General features: G+C 42.6%; 1 protein-coding gene and 1 long non-coding RNA gene across 3 annotated transcripts in view; one reads left to right on the top strand and one right to left on the bottom strand.

Annotated features, from left to right (window-relative positions):
* The window catches only part of ZNF169 (zinc finger protein 169), a 44,855-nt gene extending 32,125 nt beyond the window's left edge, over positions 1-12,730 (bottom strand). For both annotated transcript variants that reach the window (XM_023187788.1, XM_023187789.1), the window contains exon 1: positions 12,651-12,730. The gene's annotated coding sequence lies outside the window, so the exon portion shown is untranslated. The remainder of the gene's footprint in view (positions 1-12,650) is intronic.
* Positions 2,580-5,736, top strand: LOC111523305. Its single transcript, XR_002725495.3, has 3 exons — positions 2,580-2,843; positions 4,783-4,940; positions 5,358-5,736. It is a non-coding gene; the product is annotated as an uncharacterized LOC111523305 (long non-coding RNA).
* Positions 12,731-14,552: the final 1,822 nt, after the last annotated feature.

Genomic DNA, 14,552 nt, shown 5'->3' with positions numbered 1-14,552 from the left:
CAACTTCTAGATACATATCCAAAGGAATTGGAAGCAGATGTATCCATTCAATGTATGAACGGATAAAGAAAATGTAGTCTAGCTATACAAATGGAATATTATTCAGACTTTAAAAGGAAGGAAATTCTGGCACATGCTACAACATAGATGAATCTTGAGGACATTATACTAAATAAAATAAGCCAGTCACAAAAAGAAAAATATTGCATGATCCCACTAATATAAATACTAAAGTAATTAAACTGATAGAAACAGAAAGTAGAATAGTAGTTGCTAATAGATGGGGAAGAGGAAGAGGAGTTACTATTCAATAGGTAAAAGATTTCAGTTCTAGAGTTCTGTTGTACATAGTTAACAATATTATACAGTATACTCAAAAAAGCATTAAGAGGATAAATATATGTTATGTGGTTTTTGTGCCACAATAATTTTAAAAAAGAATAAGAAGATCAAAGCTCCTACAACCCCCTCCAAAAAAATTACTAAACCCCTAGGAAAAGTGATTAAATTAAAATTTAAAAAGACAAATTTCCAAGCTCAGGAATAAAAGAGGAAACGTTACAGATCCTACATACATTAAAAGGACAATAAGAGATTCTTATTAAAAATAAAAACGACAGGCCCCAAATTGGTGAAAAGAACAAATTCCTTTAATCACAAGGTTTACCAAAACTAAAATGGTAATTTTGAATAGCCCTACATCTGTAAAGGTATTAAAATCATGATTTTAAACTTTAACCAGAAGTAAAAGTTCAGGCTCATAGATAAATTCTGTCAAATACTTAAGTAGGAGAGAAGGCAGTACTTCCCAATTCATTTTATGAGGCCAACATAATCCAGACATCAAAACCTGACAACGTCATACACTTCCTGCAAAAGTCCTTTAAAAATAATAGAAAGTCAAATCCAGCAATAGGTTATAAGGATGACACGGGAACACATGAGGCCCATCCAAGAAATGCAACGTTAGTTTAACTTTTTTTTTTTTTTTTTTTGAGACAGTCTTGCTCTGTCGACAGGCTGGAGTGCAGTGGCGCGATCTCAGCTCACTGCAACCTCTGTCTCCTGGGTTCAAGCGATTCTCCCGCCTCAGCCTCCCAAGTAGCTGGGGCTACAGGCACGCACCACCGCGCCCAGCTAATTTTTGTATTTTTAGTAGAGACGGGGTTTCACCACATTGGCGAGGGTGGTCTCGATCTCTTGACCTAGTGATCTGCCCGCCTCGGCCTCCCAAAGCGCTGGGATTACAGGTGTGAGCCACTGAGCCTGGCCAGTTTAACATTTGAAAAGCAATTTAATTACTTGCATTAACAAAATGAAAGGTGCCCTGGCCCACTCCTGTAGTCACAGCACTTTAGGGGACAGAGGCAGGTGGATTACTTGAACTTAGGAGTTGGAGACCAGCCTGGCAACATGGAGAAACCCCATCTCTACAAAAAACACAAAAATTAGCTGTGCGTGGTGGCACGTGCCTGCTGTCCCAGCCATGCAGAAGGCTTAGGTGGGAGGATTGCTTGAGCCCAGGAGTTCAAGCCTTCGGTGAGCCACGATCATGCTGCTGCACTCTGGCCTGGGCAAGAGTGAGATCCTGTCTCAAAATTAATAAGATAAAATAAAATAAAGGAGAAAAATCACCTTAGTAGTTGCAAATATATATATATATGAAAAAATTCAATGGTTATTCATGATAAAAACTCCTAACAAATTAGCAATAGAAGGAAACTTCCTCAATTTAATAAATAAGCATCTGCAAAAACATAGCACTAACACCATACTTCATAGCAAAATATTGAATGATTTCCCTGAAATCAAGACCATGCAAAGGATGTCTCATCTCACCATTTAATTCAACACTTAGGAAATATAAAGAATACAGAAAGTGAAGAAAGAGTAGAAAAGAAGTAAAAAAAGAAAACCAGATAAATGTAATAATTTAACATCAATCAGGGTAGGTAAAAGACAGACAATACCAGTGTTGGCAAGAGTGAGGCAAGAGAATTGTCATATGACCCTGGTAGGACTGTGACAGGCCAAGCATCACTAACAACTGTTTCAGTACTGACTGTGTGCTTAAATATTAAAGGCCAGTGCCCTTATACAAAGGCTGGGATGTAACAAAAGCCCATCAAGAGTTTTGCCTATGCCTTTCCTGGGCCTTAAAGCATGACAAAATAATGAAGGAATTCTTAACAGGATCCACTTAGGATTAAACAAATTTTATTGTGGGTCTGAAGAAACTCCCCAGGCCTCCACAGACAAGTTTATTGGGGGCCTGAAGGAACTCCTCAAACCTCCTGATTTAGCAGGAGACAAGATAAGGGTCATCACCCCAGCAGCTGGCCCCATTTAGAACAAGTAAATTTACTGAGGCTCCAGAGGAAGGTCTTCAGGACTCAGACCTTAGTTATAGAGTAAAAGAAGTTCATCAGTTATGTCTTTAGATAAATGCACACTTACATGTAGACATACAGCTTGGGTAGATAAGCTCTGGAAAACTTTGTGATTTGGAGTTGGTCTGGCGATAACTTCCAGGCCTTCTCCCTGTAACCAGTTACAGATATAAAAACTCTCTTCCTGCCAGGTTCATCTGCATCTCGTTATTGGGCCATGAGAAAGAGCAGCCCGACAGGGAACAAGTCTGGCCAGCTAGCAAGGAGATAAGGACAGTGCTGCGTTCAGCGGCTGGCAGCTTGCAAGGAGACAGGCTTCAGGAGGACTCCAGCAGCTACCGGGTGAAGTTTCCCCCGAGGACCCTCCCGAGGGCTGTTCCATGCATGCGCAAATCTGCATGTCCCTTTCACTGCTAGGGAAACATGGAGATCAGGAGTGGATGGGCTCCAAGGGTGAGCTGACCAGACGGTATGTCGGGGGTCTACTGTTCTCCTGTCTGGGCTTGCTAAGCCATTTGTCCGGTACCACCAAGGGAAGCAAAAGGGCTCGCTCATATACTCCCTTTGCATTTTGGGTGAGATCAGGTTTTGAGTTGGTTTTGAGTCTGTTTTGCCTGAATGCACTTCCCCTTCTGTTGTCCAAAATTTGTCTCCACTTGTTTGTGTATCTGTTTTATTCCTTTTGATGCCATGTAAACTTGATAATGGGAGGTATTGGGTTCATTCCTGCTGAGAGGCCTCTGGGAAGAAAAACAAATTTTTTTTTAGGAGTTCAATGGCTGAGAGTCGGCTTAAATAAAAGCTAACATCCAAGATATGTATATGTATTTGTGCATGTTTGTATTTAAAGGCCTTCATGGTTTTGTTTATTTCTCTCCTAGGACTTTGTCTTTTTGAGCAAAAGTTTTTTCTTCTCAGTTGACTGAATTCTGTAACAGCTATTACAACAAAAGCTACTCCGGGGTTTTTAAGAAAATGTGTAATTTAGACACTTAGAAATGTCTTTGGAATTTCTTTTTTCTTTTTTTTTTGATACAGAGTCTCGCTTTGTCCCCCAGGCTGGAGTTCAGTGTCATGATCTTGGCTCACTGTAACCTCCACCTTCTGGTTCAAGCAATTCTCCTGCCTCAGTCAACTGAGTAGCTGGAATTATAGGCCCCACTACCATGCTCAGCTAATTTTTGTATTTTTAGTAGAGACGGGGTTTCACCATATTGGTCAGGGTGGTATCAAACTCCTGACCTCGTGATCCACCTGCCTCAGCCTCCCAAAGTGCTGGGATTACAGGCGTGAGCCACCATGCCTAGCCAACATTAATAGTACACAAATGTAAAGATGAAATTGGGTTTATTTGGTATAAAAATTATACAGAAAGCATTGTTAAATATGAAATCATGTTTGGCTTTCTTTGGGCTATATTTGTATAAATATGTTATTGGTATGTGTTCCAAAGTTATGGGAAACTCCTATAATTCTGATATATCTTAGTGTACATTATCAGTAATAATTATAATTGCTATGTTAAATTATTTTGTGCCACAGAGTCAACAGATTTCCTTGTCAATTGTGTCTTTAACTATGGCTACCCTAAAACTTTTTGTCATCCATAAACAATTGTTGTCTTATTTTGGTCTTCTTTAGAAGGCAGTTTTATAAGCTGGGCACGGTGGCTCACGCCTGTAATCCCAGCACTTTGGGAGGCCGAGGTAGGCAGATCACCTGAGGTCGGGAGTTTGAGACTAACCTAACCAACATGGAGAAACCCCATCTCTACTAAAAATACAAAAAAATTTAGCTGGGTGTGGGCACATGCCTGTAATCCCAGCTACTCAGGAGGCTGAGGCAGGAGAATCACTTGAACCCGGGAGGAGGAGGTTGTGGTGAGCCGAGATCGCACCATTGTACTCCAGCCTGGGCAACAAGAGTGAAATTCCATCTCAAAAAAAGAAAAAAAGAAGGCAGTTTTATAATCAGCTGTAAAGTTCTAATAGGTGCTCTTGAAGGCAGGTTTCCGATAACTTTAGAGCTTGTGACATCAGAATAGAGGAAAAATGTTCAGGACTTATGACAAGCTAAAATGTTCATTAATATCAAGCAGGACAGCAATTAACTGCATGAACTGAACTAATAGGAGCTTGGAGTGATCTTTTTGACATTTTGCTTAAAATATTGCTAATCCTTTGTTTTGCTTTTCAGTGTCAAGGAAACTTTTCTTTTGAGCTATTAACAGCTTGTAACAATTAAGTATATGCCTATGAACAAAATTTGGAGCATATTTGTTCCTCTCTACCTGGTTCCTCTAAAATTTGGAAACTATCTGTGAGTATTCTTAATTTGTGGCAATACAGTTATTTGCATAAGTGCAATAAGAATCTGTTTTATTTTGTAACAGGACACAATTGGAAAAACTGGTTATTTTTACCAAGGCTTTAACTGGAATGATGTGCTCTCCTTTAAGGAATCGAACTTCACTTATAAAGCCAATAAAGTCCTTGGAAACTGGCCTCGTATTTTGTGTACACAGTCCCTGTACGGGGTTTCTCATCTGTGGTAAGTAATCACTTTCTGACAGGCCAGGAACCCCAAGTTATCTTAGAACCTCACGAGGAGAGGTATTCACCTAACTGATAGGTATTTGATGATACAAATCCATGGCTGGGCTTGGCGTTAAAAAGTCTTATCTCAGATTCCTTCTATGAAACAAAGTTCCATCAAAGCCAATTTAAAAAGCCCACATGAAATATAATTATTCTTCCTGCACTGTACACAAATAATTACACCAAGTACAATGAAGAAAACCAGTCCTACCATGATTTATCTGTTAATAAAAATGGGAAACTGGAGAGAGAAAAATTATGTTTCAAAAACTATAGTACACCTGTTGTTAAATTCTAGTTTCACCTGATGTTTTTTCAGCTTTTATTATATTCTACACTTTGGATTAAATTCTGATTTTTCTGTCTACAGGTCTCCAAAATACTATTTTCAAATTTTTCCTCCTTCTTTTCCTTTTTCCCCATTTTTCCTAATTTGAAACCACTGAAACCTAAGCTGTGCCTTCTTGAAGCCCCGTGAACTGAAGACTAGACAACTTAAACTCCAGAAGAAAACAGCAGCAACCTATTTATATGTGTTGCTGTTGCATACTATTATGTTTCAGCAGGCACTGCCTCTAAGCCCCCAAAACAGAGAGTGCTACTGGGAACAAATTGAACTCTTCCACTCCAGCGCTGCGTTCGGTGCTCCGCAACAATGACCACATCTCGGCAGGAAGTAGCCAGAAAGATTATGATGCCCCATCTCCCTACAATTCTCGTGATAAATAAATATACAAGCATGACAGAAATCATGTGCAGATTAACAGTGGGGATTGCGGCAGGTCAGGTCTCACTAAGAACTGTTTCAGTACTGACTGTGTGGTTAAGTTAAATATTAAAAGCCAGTGCCCTTATACAAAGGCTGGGATGTAACAAAAGCCCATCAAGAGTTTTGCCTAGGCCTTTCCCAGGCCTTAAAGCATGACAAAATAACTAACAATTTTTTTTTTTTTTTTTTTTTTTTCCGAGACAGAGTCTCTCTCTGTCACCCAGGCTGGAGTGCAATGGTGTGATCTTGTCTCACTGCAACCGCTGCCCCCGGGTTCAGGCAATTCTACTGCCTCAGCCTCCTGAGTAGCTGGGATTACAAGCAAGCACCACCATGTCCAGCTAATTTTTGTAAATAACTAAGGAATTCTTAACAGAACCCATTTAGGATTAAACAAGTTTTATTGTGGGTCTGAAGAAACTCCCTAGGCCTCCACAAACAAGTTTACTGAGGATCTGAGGGAACTCCCCAAACCTCCATGATTTAGCAGGAGATAAAATAAGAGTAATCACCCCAGCAGCTGGACCCATTTAGATTAAGTAAATTTACTGAGTTTCCAGAGGAAGGTCTTCAGGACTCAGACCTTATAGATTAAAGGAAGTTAATCACTTATGTCTTTAGATGAAGGCACACTTACACGTAGAGATATAGCTTGGTATATAAGCTCTGGAAAATTTTGTAATTTATTTTATTTTATTTTATTTTATTTTTTTGAGACAGAGTCTCACTCTGTCCCCCAGGATGGAGTGCAAAGGGGCGATCTTGGCTCACTGCAACCTCTACCTCCCAGGCTCAAGTGATTCTCCTGCCTCAGCCTCCCAAGTAGGTGGGATTACAGATGCCTGCCACAAAGCCTGGTTAATTTTTGTATTTTTGGTAGAGACAGGGTTTCACCATGTCGGCCAGGCTGGTCTCAAACTCCTGACCTCTAGTGATCCGCCTGCCTCAGCCTCTCAAAGTGCTGGGATTACAGACGTGAGCCACTGCGCCTGGCAAAACTTTGTAATTTTGAGTTTTGCGACGATTCCCAGGCCTTCTCCCTGTAACCAGTTATAGAAGTAAAAACTCTCTTCCTCCCCAGTTCATCTGCATCTCGTTATTGGGCCAGGAGAAGTAGCAGCCTGACCCTCAGTTTGGTCCAGGAACACAACTGTAAAATGCTACAACTATTTTTGAAGACTGTATGGCAGGTTTTTTAATGTTAAACATACATATGATCTAGCAATTCCCAAAGTACCCAAGAGATATTTTTTTAAAAAAATAGGGCACAGAAAGAGTTATACATCAGCCTAGTAAATGAACCCTGGAAAAGAAAAGAATTGTACAAGAATGGTCACAGTGGGTTAATTACTATACCTAACAATCAAAAACAACAGAAAAAGGAGAATGGATAAATAAAAAGGTAGCAGACTCATACAACAGAATACAATAGAAAGGAACCGGAATAAACTACTGATCAAGGAACAAGGCAGAAACAGAATACATACTATATGATTTCATTTGCGTGGAATTCTAGGAAAGGCAAAACTTCGAGGACAAGGAGCAAATCAGTTATACAACAATATACATTACTTAAAACTCATCAAATTGTACACTTAAGAGTTGTGATTTTGTAATAAAGCTGATTTTTAAAAAGACTTCAAAGACATTTTCAAGTAAAAGAAAACCAGTAAAATTTATTGCCAGCAGAACTGCCCTATAAGAGTTTCTGCAAACCCAAGAGAAATGATGCCAAATGGAAACTTGGATTTTCTGTGGTGACTGAAGATCACCAGAAATGATAAATAATGTTCACACCCCAAAAAAACTATCTTTTTCTCCTAATGTCTTTAAAATACATGACTGAGGCCAGACGCGGTGGCTCACGCCTGTAATCTCAGCACTGTGGGAGGCCAAGGTGGGTGGATCACTTGAGGCCAGGAGTTCAAGACCAACTTGGTCAACGTGGTAAAACCCCATCTCTACTAAAAATACAAAAATTAGCTGGGCATGGTAGTGTATGCCTGTAATCCCAGTGACTTGGGAAGCTGAGGCAGGAGAATCGCTTGAACCCGGGAGGCAGAAATTGCAGTAAGCCAAAATTGTGCCACTGCACTCCAGCCTGGACGACAGAGCAAGCTTCCACCTCAAAAAGATAAAATAAAAGACTGTTTATAGCAAATATATTAAAATTGCATTGTGATTGACAGCATATGAAGATTCAATACATATGACAATTATAGCCTGAAGAATGAAGGAGAAGGTAGGTACAAGTACCAGAATTACAAGATCCCTCATTTTACATGAAGTTGTACAAGATCACATAGACTGTGAAGAGTTACAAATGTATACTGTCATCTCTAAAGCAGCAACTAAAAATATAAAGTAAAAATGCAAAGCAGTATAGCTAAGTGGCAATTAAATTATATTGAATTAAGTTAAATTAGAATGTTAAAAAAAAACAAGTTCAATTGGCCCAAGGAAGGCAGGAATAGGAACAGAGCAAGAAAAAAAAAAAAAAAAAAACAGTAAAAGAGACCTAAATCTAATTGTATCGATAATTACATGAAATAAACATTCCAATTAAAAGGCACAGACTGGGCATGGTGGCTCATGTCTGTAATCCCAGCACTTTGGGAGGCTGAGACAGGAGGATTGCTTGAGCCCACGAGTTGGAGAACAGCCTGGGCGACATAGCAAAACCTCATCTCTAAAAATAAATAAGGCACAGATTGCCAGAATGGATTATATGTTGTCTACAATACAAAGACTTTAAATATAAGACATAGGTCAGTTGAAAGACAATGAATGAGAAAAGATAGAACATGCAAAGAGTAAACATAACAAGACTGGAAAGGGTATATAACTATCAGATAAACTATATTTCAAGACAAAGTATTACCAGAGATACAAAGGGATGTTTCATGATAATAAAACAGTCAATTCATCAGGAAGATATAACAAAGATAAATGTGTATGCACCTTATAGTAACAATGCTTCAAAATATGTGAAGCAAAAATTGACAGAATTCAATGGAGAAACTGGCAAATTCCATAGTCCTAGTTGGAATTAACACCCTGCCACAACAGTTGATAAAATAACTAGAAAAAAAAATCCATAAGGAAATAACAAGATTTGAACATAATAACTGACTTGACCAAACTGATATTAGTACACCACTGCACAACAGAATGCACATGCTTTTAAAGGGCCTATGGGACATTCCCCAACTCACACTACATGCTGGGTTGGGAAATAACTCCCAATACATTTGCAAAGACTGACATTCTACATCATTTGTTCTTTGACCTGAATAGAATTAAACAAGAAGTCAGTAAGTATATCTAGAACCCTCCCCCCGCAATATTTAGAAATTAAACAGATGATGCACAGAAAGGAACTGCATTCATCAAGTGCAGACAATTGTTTTGATGACTTTGACTGTAAAAGGGAACAGAGAGATAGGGTAATGAGGGCAGTTAGAAATCATGACCCTTCTCGGCCCAGCGAGGTGGCTCACGCCTGTAATCCCAGCACTTTGGGAGGCCGAGGCAGGCGTATCACAAGGTCAGGAGACTGAGACCATCCTGGCCAACATGGTAAAACCCCGTCTCTACTAAAAATACAAAGAAAAAAAGCTGGGCATGGTGGTGCAGAAGAATCGCTTGAACCCGGGAGGCAGAGGGTGTAGTGAGCCGAGATCGCACCACTGCACTCCAGCCTGGGCGACAGAGCAAAGCTCTGTGTCAAAAAAAAAAAAAAAAAAGAAAAGAAAAAAGAAAAAAAGAAATCATGACCCTTCTCTTGTCAGAACCCGGCAGTAGATCCCGCTGACCTCAGATAAGATCCACACACAATCTTGGCACCCTAGGCTTTCCTTAGTAATAGCCTAACCCCCTTTTTCCATCTGAGTTTCTATCCTCCATGAACTTCCTTTTCCAGGCAAAAAGGACAACTCTTCATACCCTCAGAGTTAATCAGTTGCACAGTCCAGGTGGGTGCCAAGCACTGTGTCAGTGACCCATGAGGAGCCAGACAAGGTGCCTGTCCCCTCAAAGAACTATCTCAAAACCACTGGGACAGTCGGACAGTTGAGATGTACCATGCAAGCCGTGGAGTCCTCATGTAATAAAGTGCTCTGCAACTAAAAAGGACACTGGAAGTAATTCTGCCAGAGAAAACTCAGGAAAGCTTTGCAGTGGACAAATATCTGTAGTGAGGCATCTTTTGAGATAAATAGGGAAACAACACAGCCTGTATAGGTGATATTAAATAAGTTCGGTTAATTTTGTTGGGTATAATCATTAATGCTGAAGTTGTTTTTCTTTAAATTCCTTATTTATGAAAGATGTATACTGAAGTATTAGGATGGTGCAAAAGTAATGGTGGTTTTTGCCATTTACAGACGAAATGATATGACATCTGAATTTTGTTTTAAAGCACTACATCACAGAAGTGTCATACCCAAGTTTTACTTCATTCCACATTGACAGCAGCTCCACGAGGTTAAGTACCTTGCTCAAAGTGACAGCGACAAAGGGAGAGACCTGGAGTTGAACTCACACTATGAAGGATCACTCAAGACAGCAAACCCTGGTATAGACCCCTAGTGAAAGAGACAATTTCCAAAGAGATCCACACTTGGGGTTGCAGATTTGGGGGTAAGAAGACAGGTCAGTCATTTATAAGTGGTGAAGTTGGGTGATGAATCCATGGAACTTCATAACTACTTCTGGATATCTTTGCAATGTTTTCATACTGAAAAGTTAGAAATAAGAATGTAGGTCTTGGCCGGGCACGGTGGCTCACGCCTGTAATCCCAGCACTTTGGGAGGCGGAGGCGGAGGCAGATGGATCACGAGGTCAGGAGCTCAAGACCAGCCTGACCAATATGGGGAAACACCATCTCGGGCTGGGCGCGGTGACTCACGCCTGTAATCCCAGTACTTTCGGAGGTCCAGCACTTTCGGATCACGAGGTCAGGAGATCGAGACCATCCTAGTCAACATGGTAAACCCCCCCCCCCACTAAAAATACAAAAATTAGCCAGGTGTGGCAGCACGTGCCTGTAGTCCCAGCTACTCGGGAGGCTGAGGCAGGAGAATCCCTTGAACCCGGGAGGTGGAGTCTGCAGTGAGCCGAGATCACGCCACACCACTGCATTCCAGCCTGGCGACAGAATGAGACTTCACCTCATTAAAAAAAAAAAAAAATGTATGTCTGGATGCCTTCCACCCAACTTCTTCCCCCACCTAAAAAAAAAAGAAAAGAAAAGAAAGAAAGAAAGAAAGAAAGAAAGAAAGAAAGAAAGAAAGAAAGAAAGAAAGAAAGAAAGAAAGAAAGAAAAAGAAAATAAAAGAAAAGGAAAGAAAGAAACCCCATCTCTACTAAAAATACAAAAAAAATTAGCCGGGCATGGTGGTGGGCACCTGTAGTCCCATCTACTCTGAGGCAGAGAATTGTTAGAACCCAGGAGATGGTGGTTGCAGTGAGCTGAGATCGCACCACTGCACTCCAGCCTGGGCGACTGAGGGAGACTTCACCTCACACACACACAAAAAAAATGTACGTCTGGATGTCTTCCACCCAACTTCTTCCCCCACCTCCAGGAATTCAAGGAGTCATTCAACAGCCCCCTGGGGCTTGAGAAAAATGTTCGTTGGCCCTATGGGTACCATTCTACTTGTTGCAACCCATGCTCCCGGAAGAGTCCCAAAGTCCGAGGAAGCCACACAGCTGCAGACGCAGACAATCTAGACACAAGTGCGCACCCATGTAACCCACAACCCGGAGATGTCTAACTCCAGCCAAGCCCTTCTCAACTCACCAAGGCGCAGCAGGGCCCCAGACCCTAAGGCTACTGACCCGAGTTGCATGGCCCTAGGGGTCCCCCCACTATCAAGACCAAGTCTGGATGTCTATCCACAAACAGTCCTCCCCCACAAACCCCAGTCCTTGCGGCCAAGCTGCACCATCACCACCACGGCGCACCAGCCAGCCACAAGAGTCCTAATAAACAACCGGACTGAGGTTGGCCGCGCCACTGCACTCCAGCCTGGGCGACAAGAGCGAAACTCTGTCTCAAAAAACAAAACAAAACAAAGACCAAAAAATTAGCCGGGCGTGGTGGCGGGCGCCTGTAATCCCAGATGCTCTGGAGGCTGGGGCAGGAGGATTGTTTGAACCCGGCGGGTGGGAGAGTGGGGGACGCGGAGATTGCAGTGAACCGGCAATACGCTATTGCACTCCAGCCTGGGCGACAGAGAGACACTACGTCTCAAAAATAAATAAATAAATAAATAAATAAATAAATAAATAAATAAATAAAATTTAATAAATAAACAACCCGACTGATGCCCAAGCCGCGTGCCTCCCACTAATGAGAAGTTTGCTCCAACCAAGGATATCATGTCCCCCAAAGCCACATTTGCTGGCCCAGAGACCTCCGAGGCGCGATGATGGGAGGGAATGGCGCTATGCTAGGACGGAATGGCGCTATGCTGGTGGGACGGAATGGCGCTATGCTGGTGGCATGATGCTGTCTGGGTACCCCAGGCAGAGCCCACTCAACGGCCCCCGAAGTACCGGGGGCGCACCTGCGGAGTAGCGCGGGAAGTCGGTCCCAGGCCTGCACTGGCCCCTCCAGGTCAAGATACTGGGCCCAAAGCCCCGCCAAAAGCACGCAACAACGCCAACGCCAACGCCCCCTCCCCAGCAGAGGACCTCCGCCAAGACCTCTCTCCGGGTGGACGGCGCACGCCCAGACCCCACAGCCGAAACTCAAACACCATGGAACATGTGGCCACAGCATGGACTGCCCATGCCAGCTTTCCCGATCTTCCTTCCCGTGGAAGAGCCGCGGAAGCGGGGACCACCTCTAGGTTAGCTCACCAGAACTGTGAAAGGACACTCACCACGCACCGGGCGACGATGGCGGGACGCGGAAGTACGCGAGCTGGACCGCCCCTGGGCACGGAACTACACTACCCAGACTGCCCCGGGGCGCGCAACTACCCTACCGTGGATGCCCTGGAGCGAGGAACTACAACATCCAGAATGCCGCGAGGGGCGGGACCGCAGCATCCAGGAGAAATTGTGAAAAATCAGAAAGTAAAATCTAACTTTCGGGTCCATGAGAAGGGAGGTCAGGTGAGCACTTTCTATTTAACTTTTTATACGGTCCTTCTAATTTAATTTTTTTTTTAAACAGATGTTACTTGTCCTCCATCCTGCAAATTCACATCTGTGATTTTGCATCCCTGTACTTTATTTACTTACTTCTTTTTTGAGAAGGGGTCTTCTCTGTCGGCCAGTCTGCAGTGCAGTGGTGTGATCATAGCTCACTGCAGCCAAACTCCTAGCCAAGCAATTCTCCCACCTCAACTTTCTGAGTAGCTGGGAATACAGGTGCATAGTACCACACCCGGCTAATTTTTTGTTTTGTTTTTTTAGAATCTGGGTCTCGCCGCCGGGCGCGGTGGCTCACGCCTGTAATCCCAGCACTTTGGGAGGCTGAGGCGGGCGGATCACCAGAGGTCAGGAGTTCGAGACCAGCCTTGCCAAAACCCCGTCTCTACTAAAAATACAAAAATTAGCCGGGCGTCGTGATGGGCGCCTGTAGTCCCAGCTACTCAGGAGGCTGAGGCAGGAGAATTGCTTGAACCCGGGAGGTGGAGGTTGCAGTGAGCCGAGATCGCGCCACTACTCCACCCTGGGCAACAGAGTGAGATTCCTTCTCAAGAAAAAAAAAGAAGAAGAATCTGGGTCTCGCTATATTGACCAGGCTGGTCTGGAACCCCTGGCCTCAAGCAATTTTCCCACTTCAGGCTCCCAAAGTCCAGCCTGGCTCCACCGCGTCTGGCTACACCCCTATTTTTTTTTGTCAGTTTAACTTTTTGTACCTTTAATTTTTGTGGGTACATAGTAGGTGGATGTATTTATGGGTTACCTGAGATGTTTTGATACAAACATGCAATACATAATAATCACATCACAGTAAATAGGGTATCCATCACCTCAAGCATTTATCCTTTGTGTTTGGAACAATCCAATTATACTCATCTTTTTAAATGTAAAATTAAATTTTTTACTATAGCCTGTTGTGCTAGCAAATAGCAGGTGTTATTTATTTTTCTATTTTTTTGTACCCATTAATCATCCACCACCACCCCCTACTACCCTTCCTAGCCTCTGGTAACCATCCTTCTACTTTCTTTTTTTTTTCCTTTTCCTTTTTTTTTTTTGAGACAGGGTCTTGTTCTGTCACACAGGCTGGAGTGCGGTGGTGCAGTCTCGGCTCACTGTAGCCTCGACCTCCCCAGGCTCAAGTGATCCACCCACCTCAGCTTCCTGAGTAACTGACACTACAGGTGTGGTGTAAGAGAATAATACGCTCAGAAACGTACCAAAGTCTTTGCAAAATGAGACATACTCTTTTTCTAAGAATTTGATAAAAGTGGTATTTTTAAGTTACTTCCTATTTGCTTCTTCTCAAAATTAAGTAACAGGAACCAGATTTAGCCTTTCACCTTAATCAACATTTAAACGGACAGAAAAGATGAAACATTTGAAGACATTTGACATCAGACAATGAAGAGCAGTGATCTCCAAGACGTGGGTAATGATGCAGCCGAGCCCTTGAACTTCCCGCAGATGGAGAGAATTTCCAAGTCATAGCATGGAGAAGGGAAACTCAAGTGGAGCACGGAGTTCAACTTGAGGAGATGGAACTGGGAATCTGAGGAGGCCTAGGCAGCTAGAGTTCACAGAGCAGAGTACAGAAAGGGAGAGAGAACGCCAGAGATGTGCAGAGTCCT

The sequence above is a fragment of the Piliocolobus tephrosceles genome, chromosome 14 (assembly GCF_002776525.5).
Source record: "Piliocolobus tephrosceles isolate RC106 chromosome 14, ASM277652v3, whole genome shotgun sequence".
Classification (NCBI taxonomy): Eukaryota; Metazoa; Chordata; class Mammalia; order Primates; family Cercopithecidae; genus Piliocolobus; species Piliocolobus tephrosceles.
The sequence above is the reverse complement of the archived record's forward strand: the minus strand, read 5'-3'. Positions and strand labels throughout refer to the sequence as shown.